This window comes from Trichechus manatus, unplaced genomic scaffold (assembly GCF_000243295.1).
Source record: "Trichechus manatus latirostris isolate Lorelei unplaced genomic scaffold, TriManLat1.0 scaffold00088, whole genome shotgun sequence".
In the NCBI taxonomy this organism is placed as follows: Eukaryota; Metazoa; Chordata; class Mammalia; order Sirenia; family Trichechidae; genus Trichechus; species Trichechus manatus.
The window spans coordinates 10,390,228-10,405,717 of NW_004444024.1; the positions used below are offsets into that span (position 1 = coordinate 10,390,228).

Genomic DNA, 15,490 nt, shown 5'->3' on the forward strand with positions numbered 1-15,490 from the left:
GTCGAGTTGATCCCGACTCATAGAGACCCTATCGGACAGAGTAGAACTGCCCCATAGGGTTTCCAAGGAGCAGCTGGTGGATTCAAACTGCCTACCTTTTGGTTAGCAGCCAAGTTCTTAACTATTACACCACCAGGGCTCCATATATTAATAGACATGTGGATTACATGAGTGGATTACATTTATCAAAACTCATAACTTAAGATCTGTGCATTTCAGTGTAGGTGAATTACATCTCAGTTTATATATATATGTGTGTGTGTGTATATATATATATATACATAAAATCAAAAGAAAAAGTAATTGGTTGATTCTGTTGCATAAAGTAATGTCATCTCTGGTCTAATGAATGAATTATATTCTCAGAATTTCTAGATTGCTCATCTCTTGCAACCAAACTTTTAATAATATAAGGCTATTTGAAATTCTTCAAACACACCCTGTTTGTTTTTTCTTATCTTTGCCCTTCCATATCCATAGATGATCCTTTTCCTGTTTTTCATCTTCTTAGCAAACCCACTCTTCCTTATAATTCATTTTAAACATCACGTTCTCCATAAAAGCTTTCTCTGAGAGATGACCTTGGTGCCTGACTTAGTTTCCAGGTATATTACCACATTAGTACTGACCTTGCTTTGTAATTCCCTTCTTACTTTTCAATAAAATCCCCAGTTATTTGAACTATCTCAGTAAGTTACTGTTTTTTACAAGCTATAGACCCTTGACCAGAACAAGCATGTATCTGTTGCAAAACATGTTTGATTATGGGAGCTTTATATGATAAACTTTATTTGCCATTTCAAAAAAAAATTCTAACTATATTCTAAACATATATAACTATATCTGAGATATTATGCCTCATTATTAGCATTAAATTTTAAAATAGACACTGACAACATGAAGCAGGTCCACCATTTGGCAAACAGGATTTTTAGAGGACCATATTGCATGAAAGATGGTTAAGAAAAATAGTACATTTAAATTGGAAAAGTCTTAGGAACAACAAGGAGGCTGCCTTCAAATGCTGGGCACAATTTTGCATTTATAAAGAATTTAAAATAACCAATTTCCAAAATTAAAGGTCAAACATATTTTCCAAATTACATTGTTGCTAAAGAGATAAAGGTAATAAGGAAAGAAGAAAGGGAGGGGAAGAGAGATGAAATCAGATATCTACTCTGGTATATCTGAGCTCATGAAATTTCTATTCAACACAGATCAGGTCTGTTTCAATTCTTAAAATATTACTGTTTAATGAATCTCTTATCAGTAAGTCTTTGGCATTATGGATATATATTCATCCTATTCAAGTGATTGTCCTAAATAAGTTTGTATGATTATCCAATAACCATCCCTGTTTAATTAGAAGTCTTCCAGGGCTGAGAAACTGGGCTAAAGTCAAGTCTCCCATGGCTTTATAGACACCTACTTCAAATATCGAATAGACTCCATCACATACACAAACTACTAGAAGAAATAGTCTCAATTCTAGAAGAGTTCATTAGTCTTGTTCCCCTATTTCCAAGTAGGAGTGGCCACCACAACAGGGAACAGGACACTACTCATCTACAGAGAAGTTAGAATATTATCCACTAAGTGTAGAAATATTGTAAGATCTCTCCCTGTGGCTCCATTTTCATCCTGGCTCCCCATATATACTGACAGGAAGAATTATTGGTTCCCAACATCCATTTGATTCCATTCTAAACGTTTAGACTAAGTCAGTCGTGGTGATCCCCAAACACTTGCCATTGACTAGTTTAGAAATGAGTGTGATTCAGTCCTAGTCAATGAGACATATATATTTTTAAAAGTCTACCAAGACTTCTGGAAACGAAGTCATTTATCTTAATCACAGCTAAGAAAGAGATACAGTAAGAGGCATCCCTATGTGACATCTGAACATTGAGAAATTGTCTTGCTACAGCCTGAATGTGAAACTCACACCAAAAAAATGAGAGAAGTGGAAAGAATCTTGAGCCTTGAAGCTACTGTCGTGCTATCAATTGTACTAAGATCAGAGCTCCTAACCCTGGCGAGACGATTAATTTCCTTAACTGGTAAACTTTTTTGATTCAGATTATTCCGTTAATTGTAACTGGAAGCATCCTAAGAGAAACACAACACAGAGAAACAATGGCCTAAATGTTAGCTACATTCTAAACTTAGTGGGTTTCTGCAAGCTGGCCTCATGTCTGATTCATCCTTTACCTGATTGCTACTTTTCTTTTACACTACTTAAAGGTAAGATGGTCCAGGGAAAAAGAGCAGGGATTTTCAAGTTACAAAGACGTGGGTTGTGTTTGGCTTTACCACATACTATCCGTGTGACCTTGGAAAATAACCTTACTGAGCCTTAGCTGTTCATTTGGAAAACTTTTGTGGAGCTGTTATGCAGATTAAAAGGCATAATGCATGTGAGGCATTTACACGGGGCCTGGCAAAGAACAGGTGCTTGAAATGAGCTAGCTGTTATTAATACTGGAAAAAAAATCACAATATTCAAGCAACTGACTCATAAATGACCTCAAATACATAGCATATTTATTAGTTGAGGGTCTACCTGCTTATTTTTATTGTCAGGAATTGAAACACTAGAGCAGATGAGGTTAGGTCAAGCAAGTAGAGGCAGAATCAAATAATAATAATAATACACAGTTCAGATACTCATTTATTGAGTATGTGAGCTATGCATTAGCATTATCCACACTTTACAGATGGAAAAACTAAGGCCTCAAATAGTTATAGAGTTTAGCTGAGATCATATAGCTGTAAGTGGCAGAACTATAGCTCATTCCATGGCTATCTGACTCCAAACCCCTTGTTCTAAATCTAATCTTGGTTGCTGTTTTTTTTTGTTTGATTGAGTTCCCACCTCCCCACTCCCACCCACCCCCCCACCCCCCGAGTCTAAGCCTGGTCAAAATTCTTGGCTACAGAGAATGTTCTCAAGTACTCTTGATATAATAATCAAAAATCTCCTTCAAAGATAATTTAAGCAAAAAAATAAAAATTAAAAAGTAGCACTAAAGGCTTCCTACCTGAACTAAGATAAACAGAAATACTCATCAGGTAGCTATTAAGGTAGCTACCACTCCCAAAAAAGTTCTCTTGACACCTAAAATGCTGAAATATACTGATTATTTTCTCTCAAGCTGTGTGTGTTTGTGTGTGTGTGTGTGTTTACATGTACACACAGATGCACCTGCATTTCATTGTACTCATGCACACATGAACAAATTCGTTATCCAAAACAAAATTATGAGTGACAATGTTTTTGGACCCTATTTGAAGTTTGTAGGTCACATTTCTATCTCCATAAAAAATGTAGCACTCCTCTTAGTTCATTGCATAGTGCCTGGGGTCTTAAAAGTTTGCAAGCAGCTATCAAAGGCACAATTGATCTCTATTTGCTTGAACAACAGAGGAAGAAGGAAAATCAGGAATGGAGGAAATGGAGTGTGTGGCTAATTGCCTCCATGATCAACTGCCTCCTTTGCCATGAGAACAGAGAAACTGAATGATGTCTGGCTACCATTACTGAACGTTTGATCAAAGATTCTATAGAATAATCTAGGTCAAAAGGGGGAAAATGTAGAACAGAATTTTATATTCTCATAGAATTCAGATTTTCTGGAGCCACAGAGGCTAGATTAACTCCCAAAACTACTGCCCTGAAATAATCTTTAAACGTTAAACCAAAAATATCCCCTGAAGGCTTCTTAAAACCAAATAATAGTTTAGTTAAACTAGCATGGAATGTCTGTTTTGAGCATTGTGCTCTTTTAAGATCTATATGGGGTCAAATTGACAACAGCAACTCAAAAGATTAGAAAGGAAACTTAGGGGGTGGTGAGTTTATGTTAATGGGGGAGGAACAACTCAGAAAAGGAGGGTGAGAATGGTTACACAACTTGAAGATTATAATCAGTGTCACTGAATCATACATGTAGGAGCTGTTGAATTGGTGTATGTTCTGCTGTGTATATTCTCAACAACAACAGAAATAAATTAAATAAATTATTTAAAAAATGCAAAAAAAAATAGCATTCCTTATGATTACATTTTGTGAGCATATCAGTTACAGAGAAGGAAAACCTTCAATCACAGCACACACTGGAGAAGTGCATTTCAGTGGCAAGGAAAAATTGTAATTAAGCGTTAGAGTTGAGCACTACAGGTTCTTTCACTAGAGAACTTTTTTGCTCAGCTCTTGCTGAGCTGAGAGTCTTCTAATCACAAAGATATCCTAATATAGGCACTGAAGACGTATTTTTCTTAAATTTTTCCTAAGGGAAGAAAAATATGAACTTCTGTTGACCCTTTTAATCAGTCGGGTCAAATCAGACCTATTGTCAAAGTGGCTTCAAGCCCTCATTATTTCTAAAATACATGCCTCAGAAGAAATTTTAAGCTTCCAATAATCAGACCTCATTATAGATTTTCCCTCACAAATTTTCAGCAGAAAAGGGTGGTCGGGAAGTACTTTTTTACAAAGTGTTCAAGTGAGATCATGATAGAGAAATAAATGGTGGGATTTAACTGCTTTCTTAAATATGCTCTCTGCTTTAACCCCTGGTTGTAAAATTGAAACAAAACTCCTTCCTCTCTGACTTTAGAAGACAGGAGCCATTGATTCCCTGACCTAGCATGGCCTGGAAATTTGAGTTGAATGATGGTATGGTATTGGAGTCCTTGGATTAGGGAAGGATCATTAACTAACTAATGAATTAATTAAAAAGTACCAGTTAGGAATCAAACATACAGTTGTTTAGTCCACTTAGTGTAGATAGGCAAGAGAGAATTTTAGAGTGGAAAGTTACTTCTGGGTTTAGTGGTAGTTAGAATCTGTGTTGGAATACTTTCATATTAAAAACATTCATTCTGGGTGGTCACGTGGGGGAGTAGAGAGGCCCAGACCCTGACCCGGAGTGGGGCTGCTGAAGCCCTGCTAAATACCTGTATGTGTATATGTGTCCCCTGGGAGACATGGACAACTGTCTGGCGGTCGTGTAGCTGAACGGGGTGGACCAACTTAGTCTGCAGCATTCAGCTAGGCTGGGTCAAGGAGTGCTGGAGTGGGCTGAGACAAGTGAACTGGCATTCACTGGAGCTCCCCACAGGCAGAATGGGGGTTCTTGCCCCTGCAGGGCCGGACCAAGAAAGATGGCCTGCCGCTGACCCCCAGCGCCTTCTCCCAAGAGAGAGAAGAAAGATACCCAACCCTCAGTGCTTTCTTCAAAACAATGGCTGAATTCATGGACTATGCTTCAAGTCAGTGTGGGAAATATTATTCATCTGTACCAGAGGAAGAAGGGGCAACTCACATCTATTGTTACCACAGAGGGAAGTCAAAGCCATCCTGGTGCTCAGAAACGAGGACTGGTGGAGTTGAAGGCATCTATCAAGCATCACAGTGTAACCTAAAAGCATCCCAACCTGCTGAGAACATCTCTAAGGACCTCTTCACAGAAGTATATCCAGGGACCTATTCTGTCACTGTGGGTTCAGATGACTTATCCAAGAAGACTCATGTGGTAGCAGTTGATTCAGGACAAAGTGTGGACTTGGTCTTCCCTGTATGATGCTGACGATTACCTGGGCCTCACATCATCTCTTTTTAAGTAGCCAGGAGAATGAAGCCACTGTATGAGTCTCCTAATATTTACACATTAATTCTCCTTTTAGTGCTGACTGTAGAGGTTCAGCCTTCCTAGAAACTGGAGTCTGTCTCTCTGTGCCTACTTTAACTTGAGCATGTAGAAGGCCCCCACTCACTTTTGCCTGAAAGTAATAATGCAATGGTGCTGTCTGAGCAGTTTTTAGTGCTTGCTTTCCAAGCAAAGGTTAATTATGATAATAAAGGGAGAGATTTGGAAATGAAGAGAAAAAAAAAGTTCATTCTATTCTTTATGAAGCTAGAAATGAAGCAGATACTTGACAACGAACCCTCCAAAATATCTCTGTATTAAAGGAGCATACAGTAGTTACTTTTGACAAATATTTTCTGTATTTGCACCTCTCCTTGTCTTACCTCCTTTCATCTACTGTCTTTGCTTATTGCCATTCTTCTGTTTGGCCTTGGTTTAGCCTCTTTTCTCTCTGACCCCTGAAAAGAGAAACCAGTAAACTCTTGGTTTTTCTGGCATGTCCCAGAAATTTGCTCAGGAACCCCTGAGCTAAAGCTGAGAAACTCTAGCTCAAGAACTAATAGGAATGGTTTTGAGTGGAATGGGTTTGTAGAGAAAGGATAATATATGAAGTCTTATTCATCTGATAACTCTCCCTGTGTGGTACAAATGGTTAAATGCTCATATACTATCCAATAGGTTGGTGGTTCAAGTCCACCCAGAGGTACCTCAGAAGAAAGGCTGGTGATCTGCTTCCGAAAGGTGACAGCCATTTAAAACCCAATGGAGCATAGTTTTACTCTGACACACACGGCTTACCATGAGTTGGCGCTGACTAGACAGCAACTAGGTTAGAACCAAATCCCATGCTAGAAACTGAAAGCACAAAGAGTAATCAGATTTGACTCCTATACTCTAGTTTCTCACAGCCTAAAGAAGGATACAAACATGAAAATGAGATAAAATATTCCAACAGTGCTCACTGTGTATCAGGTAATTTGCAGACATTAAATGACTTACATCTTGTGTTGGTCCAAGAAATTAAGTGTCACCACCATCCCCATTTATAGGTAACAATAGCATAGGTGAGAAAACTGAGGCATGCAGAGTTTAAGTAACTCCTAAGGTCACATTATTAACTAAGTGAATGAGCTGAAAGTTAAATGTAGGGAATCTGGCTCTATATTCCTAACCACTGTGCTATAGTGCTACATTGCCTCTTACTCCATGAAAACATAGATTATTCCTAATGACTGCTCCTGCCACCAAAACAAAATAAAATTCAAAACCTCTTTCTACACATTGCACTTTAGCTTTCTTTTCTTTTCTTTTCAAACCTCCTGCCCTTCAGTTTGGGGAGGTTTTTATCATACAGGTCAATTTAGCTTCTTAACTGATTATGTTCTCCTTCTTTTCCATTGCTCAGGTCAGCTTATTCTTTGAATCAGCACCACAAAAGTTCAGGGAACTTTCTGGGAGACAGGCTGGCCGTAAAAGGTGGAAAAAAAGAAGAAGCTGAGAGGGTAAACAGTGTGATCTTTTTATAGAGCTGGGGGAGGAAGAGAGGCTGGATACCTATACCAAACAAGATTTATACATAAAATCTTTGCCAATGTAAAATGGGCAGAAGACACTTGTCATAGTGTCTGGCACTTTGCAGTAGAAAAACAGCAGCTATTTTCATTATTTATATCCTACCAGTTAAGCAACTTTTCATTAGGAAAATCTGCTGCAAAAGACCTCTTTAAAGTGTCAAAAAGCAAAGTTGTCGTTTTGAGAACTAAGGTGCAGCTGACCCAAGCCATGGTGTTTTCAATTGCCTCATATGCATGCAAAAGATAGACAATGAGTAAGGAAGACTGAGGAAGAATTGATGCCTTTGAATTACGGTGTTGGTGAAGAATATTGAATATACCATGGACTACCAGAAGAACAAACAAATCTGTTTTGGAAGAAGTACAGCCAGAATGCTCCTTAGAAGCAAGGATGGAGAGACTTTGTCTTGCGTGTACTTTGGACATGTTATCAGGACGGACCAGTCCCTGAAGAAGGACATCATGCTTGGTAAAGTAGAGAGGGTCAGCAAAAAAGAGGAAGACCTTCATGGAGATAGATTGACACAGTGGCTGCAACAATGGGCTCAAATATAGCAATGATTGCGAGGATGGCGCAGGACTAGGCAGTGTTTCGCTCTGTTGCAGAAAAGGTCGCTATGAGTTGGCACCGACTCAACGGCACCTAACAAAAACAACAGAGACTAGAGATACCCTTTAATCTCTGTACTGAAACCACACTCGGAGGCAACCTTTCAGATAAATAACAGATTGGCTCATAAAATAGACAATAACACCCATGAGTACTGTGTTCCTTTAAAAAATCATCTATATGAGACCAAACCATCTACATTTATCCTAAAGCAAAGATGAAAAGGTAAAGCGGTGGGGGAAGGCAATGAAGCCAGATTAATAAAAATGGAACAACCAGAATGGAAATAATGAGAATGTTGACACATTGAGAAAAATGTAACCAACATCACTGAACAATATGTATAGGAATTGTTAAATGGGAACCTTACTTGCTGTGTAAACTTTCACCAAAAATACAATAACATATTATAATAAAAATTAAAAAAGAAAGAAAATAAAAAAATTATAATCGTTATATCTTGGGAACAAGACAGAAAGGAGTTTTGAGCAAAAAGGCATGCCCAACAGTTTTAGATGGTTCAGAGAAAGTAATTTACATCGTTGAAAAATTATATCATATAGATATAAACTTCTGATCTCCAAATCATTTGACCTTTCAGTCCATGGTGAATCTAGGAAATATCTAACCCATATTATGTATATGACAACAGTATTGGAAAAGGTGTGGGTGGTAGGCATAGAGGTACCTAGTAGACTTCCATACAGCTCCTTGGAAATTTATTCAATTATATAGATTCATGCCTCCAAGCAATGCTGTACATTTATATGTAGTCAGTCTTGCATACCTCATCTAAAAAAATAGACTGTGTCTCTGAGGAACCTGTGCAATACAGCTGGAAGGATTCTCTAATTAACCCCAGAGTAATTACCTTCACACTAAGCAAACCACTGTGGAACTGGCATGTGGCTTGGCTGCCAAGAATCATGTTATAATAAGGTTGGAGGGAGCAATTTCTAACATTTTGCCCATGGTGCGTAAACATTTAATGGAGCCAAATGCCAGTCATCCACAGAGCTGCACAGAGAAGACCAAGGTGAGTAAAAGTGTCCAAAACTCTATTTTAATCAACAATTTCCATCTTTAGCTTCAACCAACTATTTTAAGTATGTCATCTAGCTGTATCATAAAATCAAACTGGCTGAGAAATAGAAGAAATCTAAGAGGTGGTGAAGAAAAACCTGCTTCCCAATATGAGGTTCCTTTCTAACACATCCCAGACAGGCACCTGAATAATATCCACTTAAGGCCTCTGGGAAACGACAGTGTGGGAGTCAAGAACACAAACATGGAGCCAAACAGATCTTAGTTAAGTGTTCATCTGTGACACTTATTATTTGCGGGCTACAACAAAACTGAGCATTGTTTCGCCCTTTGCGATGGTTAAGATATGATTTTATCTCACAGCACTACTTTGAGAGAACACTTTGTTTCGAGAAAGAGAATATTAGTTTCTTTCTTATCCCCTTTGGTTAGCACACGTCTAAAGTTTTTATAAAAATCTACCAGATATGAATCTGTAATTGGACTCCCTGTCACACCTCATCACTGGTCTTCACATCCTCTTCCTGGGACTTCATAGAACATGATTGTTCTCTCTGTATACATCTTCCTCCATCTCAGGGAAAGGTGTTACATAAGCCCTGGAGCAATGTCTTTGACCTAAAATGGGTTTGAAATCACAACCCCTTTCAAGAAAACTCATACAAAGATTGTTTCAATATCTTCACTTTATGTAGTGGACAGGTCAGAGATCAAGGGAATAAACTCATATGGCCTCTAGAATCCAATACTTCAATGAGTAAGCTGCATTAAGGTTTAAGATTGTAATGTATTTTTAAAAAATTCCCTTCTCACATAGTTTCTGAACTCTTTATGCCTTGAGCATCTTTCTCTCTACACTCAGAAGTCTGTAATTGTTTCATAAATATAGTTGCTTGAATTAAATGCAATATTCCAGATATGGTCTTACCACAAGTAGGAACGTAAGGCCTTGTTGTCTGGATAATGTATGTCGGTTAGAATAGCTAACAGCGTGCAGTTGTGTTAATTTCCTGAGCGGCTATATCATACAACCCATTAATAGTGTTTTTATTTAATTAAAATTCACAGATTCTTTTTCTTTTTAGCTTGAGTCTGAATTCTAGTCACCTTATTACAGATCTACTGGCTTTGAGATTCCTAGACTTGTTTCTGTCTGTAAAGATGGGATCATGGCTACCTCAGAGAATTGTTGGGATGATCAATTAATGTATACAAAGCATCTTATACCCAGTACATACTACAAGATTAATTAATGCTGCTCTCTTACATTTTCTATTCCTTCCTCTATTCCCAACCATTCGAGTGGAGGCATAAGTAAGTGACGAGATGGTAGATATCTGGCGACTTATGAGAGAAAGTGACTCAAGGTTGTAAAAGATATGCCATTTTATCATCTCTGGCAGTAATTTCCCCATGATGTCAAGCATCTGTTTATAGTAACCCTCAGATGAGTATGGGGTTCCAGGCAGCAACAGGTGAATAGAACTTGATGGATCCTGAAGATACATTCATTAGTATTTGAGAAGCAAAATACAGACACGGTGTGTGCAAGTGTGCACACCCACACCACACGCACACACACACACTTTCTCATACCAGACTCCAAATCCTGAAAGCATTTGTGTTAATGAGCATGTGAAACAGAAACTGGTTCATTCGTTACCCAGTTGTTTCCAAAGGGAACTGGCCACGTTCTGCTTTGAGATGGCAATTTCCTGAACCTATCGGTTTAATCCCAAATTCTTCATGACAAATTTGGAAGGATGGAAAGGTTTCTCAGCAATTCTATGCCTTCTAGTTTTTTTGCCTAATAAGAAAGGTCACCCATGTTAGCTATTCTTTCATAACTTGCTCCACTCTGCTAATGAACTCTTTCTAGTACAGCCAGGTTGACAAAAGTACTTTCCCGTGGAGAAGGTTCTTTTTTCTCTTTTTCTACTTAATTAGCTACACTTTAGATAGGGTAGATGGGGGAAACTGGGAACATTATTTAAAGCTCTAGGGAGGGCCATACTTTGGCCTATTACAACAAACAAGAATCAAATCAAGGGAATCAATTGAAACAGAACAGACCATATTCTGCTAAATGAACCTTCATTGGTAGAAATATATGGTGTACTTTTTAAATCACATTTTAATGATTCCAAGGAGCAAAAACATCCATTTGAATCCACAGATTCAATAACTATTTATTGAGTAGCTACTATCCTGGGAAATTTAGCTCAGTGGAATGCCGTGGATGTTGGAGTTAGAAACTTTAGGTTTGAATTCCTAACATTAGCAAGTGTTCTTTTATAACTCATATTCTTGAACCAGAATTCTCATCTTAAAATGGAGATAGTAATATCTATAACATGGGACAAGTTATGATAATAGGAGAAAATATGGTACATAGCTGGCACTCAATAAATCCCATCCCATTGCCCATTGTTGCTGAGTCTATTCCAATTCATAGAGACCCTATAGGACAGAATAGAACTGCCTCATAGGATTTCCTAGACTGTAATCTTTATGAGGCAGACTACCGCATCTTTCTCCCAGAAAGAGGCTGGTGGGTTTGAATTGCCAGCATTTTGTTTAGCAGCCAAGAGCTGAACCACTTCACCACCAGGGCTCCTTACTCAGTAAATAGAATAAATTATTTTTTATTGTTGGTGTTAATATTAAAAACACTAAAAACATTCTGAGATTTTCCAAAAGCAAATTTGCTTTAAAGTCTAAGAGCCTAAACTGAGATAAATTAACTAAACACTTTTTGTTAGGTGCCGTTGAGTCAATTTCAACTCATAGCAACCCAATGTGAGAGTAGAACTGCCCCGTAGGGTTTTCTAGGCTATAATCTTTATGGGAGCAGATCACCAGGTATTTCTCCCATGGAGCCACTGGGTAGGATCGAACAGCCAACCTCTCAGCAGCTAAGCACTTAACCACTGCACCAAACACTATCAAAGGCAATTTGCTAAGAAACTAAACTATCATGGACCTCGACTGCGCTGTGTATATTTAATACCAGATAAACGATTGACTCACTTTTATTTGGGGGTTACCTAAAATATTGAGGTATTTTTAATAACAATAGAATCACCTTATAAACATTCAATTCATATAAAACATATCCTTCCAGTGTGACTAAAACCAGCTTCACAAGATAACATCACCCACCCTAGATCCCCGGCAATCACTAATCCACGCATTTAAGAGGTTAGAAAATACCAGCACCTTAAATTTTGTTTTATATTTCCATCAAACTGAAATAAGGAAGTAGGGGAAGATTAGTCAATTATGGTATATCAACTTGGCAGTATTTGGGGTTGTCATTAAATCTAAGTTGTCATTAAAATGGTAATTATTAAGATGATGTAGAAAAGCAGCTTCCTTAAAATTAAAAAATGCAGTGCACCCTGTAGTGGGCACCACCCAGCAACCATTTCCACTTCTGTTATACCTTATCTGATTTTGTTCAGCTATCTTCCCACCCTGTAGACAGCCACCTCCTGCTTTGGCTTGGTTGCTTTAAAACAATTCAATTTTCATTGCCAGTGATTGGTTCAGGAATAGTATGTGACCTGATTCAAGCCGAACAGCTAAAATGAAAATATGATGGGGGCTTCTAAAGAGAAGATCCACAAAAGGAGGTGGCTTCTTTCTGCTTCCTCAGAACATCATTTCATCTGTATGTGATACCTGCAGATGCTGCAGCCATCTTGCAGCCAGACTGAGAATGGAACTGATATTAAGGCCAATTGTAAAGATGGGAAACACCCAAGACTCCGATAACTTTGTACAACATGAATAAATCACTCCTGCAGCCCACCTTGCCTCTGGACTTCCTGATATGTGAGATAACTGTTCTTAGGGTATAAATCAGTTTGAGTTGGGGATAGTGTTTCTTGCAGCTAAAAACATTCTCACTAAGACTACAACTATGTAAATCAGAAATACATGTGGACAAGGTTTCACATACATTTGAAAAATCTGGCTGAATCTTTTTTAAAATTCATTTAAAGTTTGTTATATTTTTACATCACTTTTTCAAAGAAAAAGAGAAAAAATAGCATATCTATCCTAGGTATGGATCAAAATACTTTGTTAATGGTTCAAGATTTCTGTTCTATTTGTGAATGTACTACAGAACAGTATCTATTTTATATGTCCTCAGACTGATTCAGCAGATCAAAAAAAAAAAAAAAAAAAAAGCAGTTTGGCTTAGCTAAAGAAAAGCTAACTGGCACAAATAGGTAATTATCTAGAATTCTGTCTTCCTGTATATTTATGGTAAAATCTAAAATTGCTCCTTCAACCTAAGCACAGAATGGCTAGGAGGAAAAACAATGGTGAAACTGCAGCTTCTTGAGTCAACTCACTGTTCAGTTGATACTGTCTCAGACCCATTTTTTGTCCTTGTCACCACACCCTAGTTCTGACTTGACTTTGAGACTCTCTTCTCTGGAACATCTGTTCTTATGTCATTTTATTTCCTCCTCCTTCATAGTTGGGCATTGTTGGGTCAAATGTTCATCTCCCAGTAGCTGCTTTTTCTTAGTTTTTCAGATTGACGTATTCAGATCCTATATTAGTTTGTTTATTGGTGCATAACATATTACCCAAATTTAGTGGCTGAAAACAACACATATTTATTATTTCACAGTTTCCATTGGTCAGGAGCTCAGGCACAGCTTAGCTGGGTCCTTCACTCAGGGTCTCACAAGGCACCAATCAAGGTGTTGGCCAGGCCACGTTCCTTTTAGGAGCACAGTGGCCTCTTCTAAGTTCACATGGTTATTGGCAAAATTCAGTTCCTTGTGGTTGCAGGACTGAGGTCCTCGTTTTCTTGCTGGCTGTCAGCCAAATACACTCTCTGCACATAGAGGCTGCCCACAGCTCCTTGCCACTTAACTTTCTGACAATATGGCATCTTATTTCTTCAAAGACAGGCAAGTAAGTTAAAAGGCATTTTTACGGTGTTTAAAGTTTATACAGAATGTTTTACAAGTTACTTAATTTTCTTGATCTTACTGAGAACCACATTTATTATTGTTTTGATAAAGCAACTAAATTTGGGAGATGGTAGATGGTAAAACTTTAAAGACTGTAAGTAGTAGAACTAAAACCTGGACTTCTGATTCTGAATTGCAATTCATTCATTCATTTACTCATTCACTCATTTATTCGTTAAAAATTACTTGTTTCATATGCATTTTACATAGCAACCAAATTGCCTGAAATATTTAGTATGACTTCCTAACACCAGAGATACTGCTATCATCAGCATGACTGAGAAAAATTTTAGGTCCCAATGGGGGAAAAATATTTACATGGGGTTTGTATTAATAAGCAACCGAGTTGGAAGTGACTAGGCCCCCTTTTGAACAAGGGGGCCCAGTTATTTTTACTAATATTCTTCCCTTCCCACCTACTTCTTAGAAAGAAGTAAAATGCTACATAATGCTACAATTCTACAAAATGGCTAAAATGCTACAAAAGTACTGAGTAAGGAGAACATGTTCCAGTTGGAGAAAGGGAAGAACAACTGACTGCCAGGGTAGTCACCTGGAACATCTTCTCCAGGTCAATCTGATAAACACATCCAGCTCACATGAAGGAGCTAGAAGTGCCTAAAAGAATTGTGGCCTGAGAGGTGGCAATCTCTCTTGGAAACTTATCCAGGATATTCTCATTTGTCCTGGGACATCCCAATTTTGTAATTATTATTATAAGTTTGTATAGGGATATTGTATTAAAATGAAAGAAAAAAACACTAAAGGAAAAAATAACTATTGGCATTTCATTAAGTGTCCTTCTCTACTTTTTCTGTATCTATTTTTAAGCAACAAATATGCTATCACAATACTGTTTTTAACTTGCTTTTTTTCACTTCTTATGTCATGAACATCTCTCATGCCAATGCATAATACATGTTTCAGCACTGCTTTTATGGTTGCATAATAGTCTGTGGAATGGAAAATTTATGCAATGAATTCTCCATTAGTGATATTTCTTTTGACTCTCCTGTTCGGATCTGTCCTCCATCTCTTCCTCTCTCCTTTCCCCTCTCCCTTCAACAGATACTGATTGATTTGTTTTCTCTAGTGCTAAGCTCATGGTCAGATGAACTAGAACCCCTTGAAGTATAGTAGGGTAAAAACACCAAGGACCTCAGACAGGTCATCTGAATCACAGCTCTCACACTTATTTCTTTTGAGACGAAACCTATGTTTTTCTTCCCCTCAGCTAATGCACACTTTTGAACTAACCTTCTTGGCTTTCCTTTGGCATTCTTCTCCAAATGGTTATTTTAGCTTAATTCTCCACCCCACCCCCCTCCCACCAAGTGCCTCCGATTAGCCCCTGCCATCCCTCTGGCCCTTCCCTCCTACTTTCTTTTTCTGCTTCTTCTCGTTTCCCCTTTCTCCTTGTTTATATCTTTTCTCTCATCCTGCAGAGATGTTCTTAGAATAACATCATTTATTTTCTATGAGGGAATCCCTGGATCACAGCAGAAGGATTTAAAAGAATGAAATCTATAACTAAACTGAACTATGTCTGTCCTTTTGAATACAGCACTTAAACCTTTTGAATTCTTCATGTTGCTTTCATCTAAAATACACGGT

General features: G+C 37.9%; 1 pseudogene; it reads left to right on the forward strand.

Moving 5' to 3' along the window:
* Positions 1-4,989: 4,989 nt before the first annotated feature.
* LOC101347269 (A-kinase-interacting protein 1 pseudogene) lies at positions 4,990-5,585 on the forward strand (annotated as a pseudogene).
* The last annotated feature ends 9,905 nt before the right edge of the window (positions 5,586-15,490 follow it).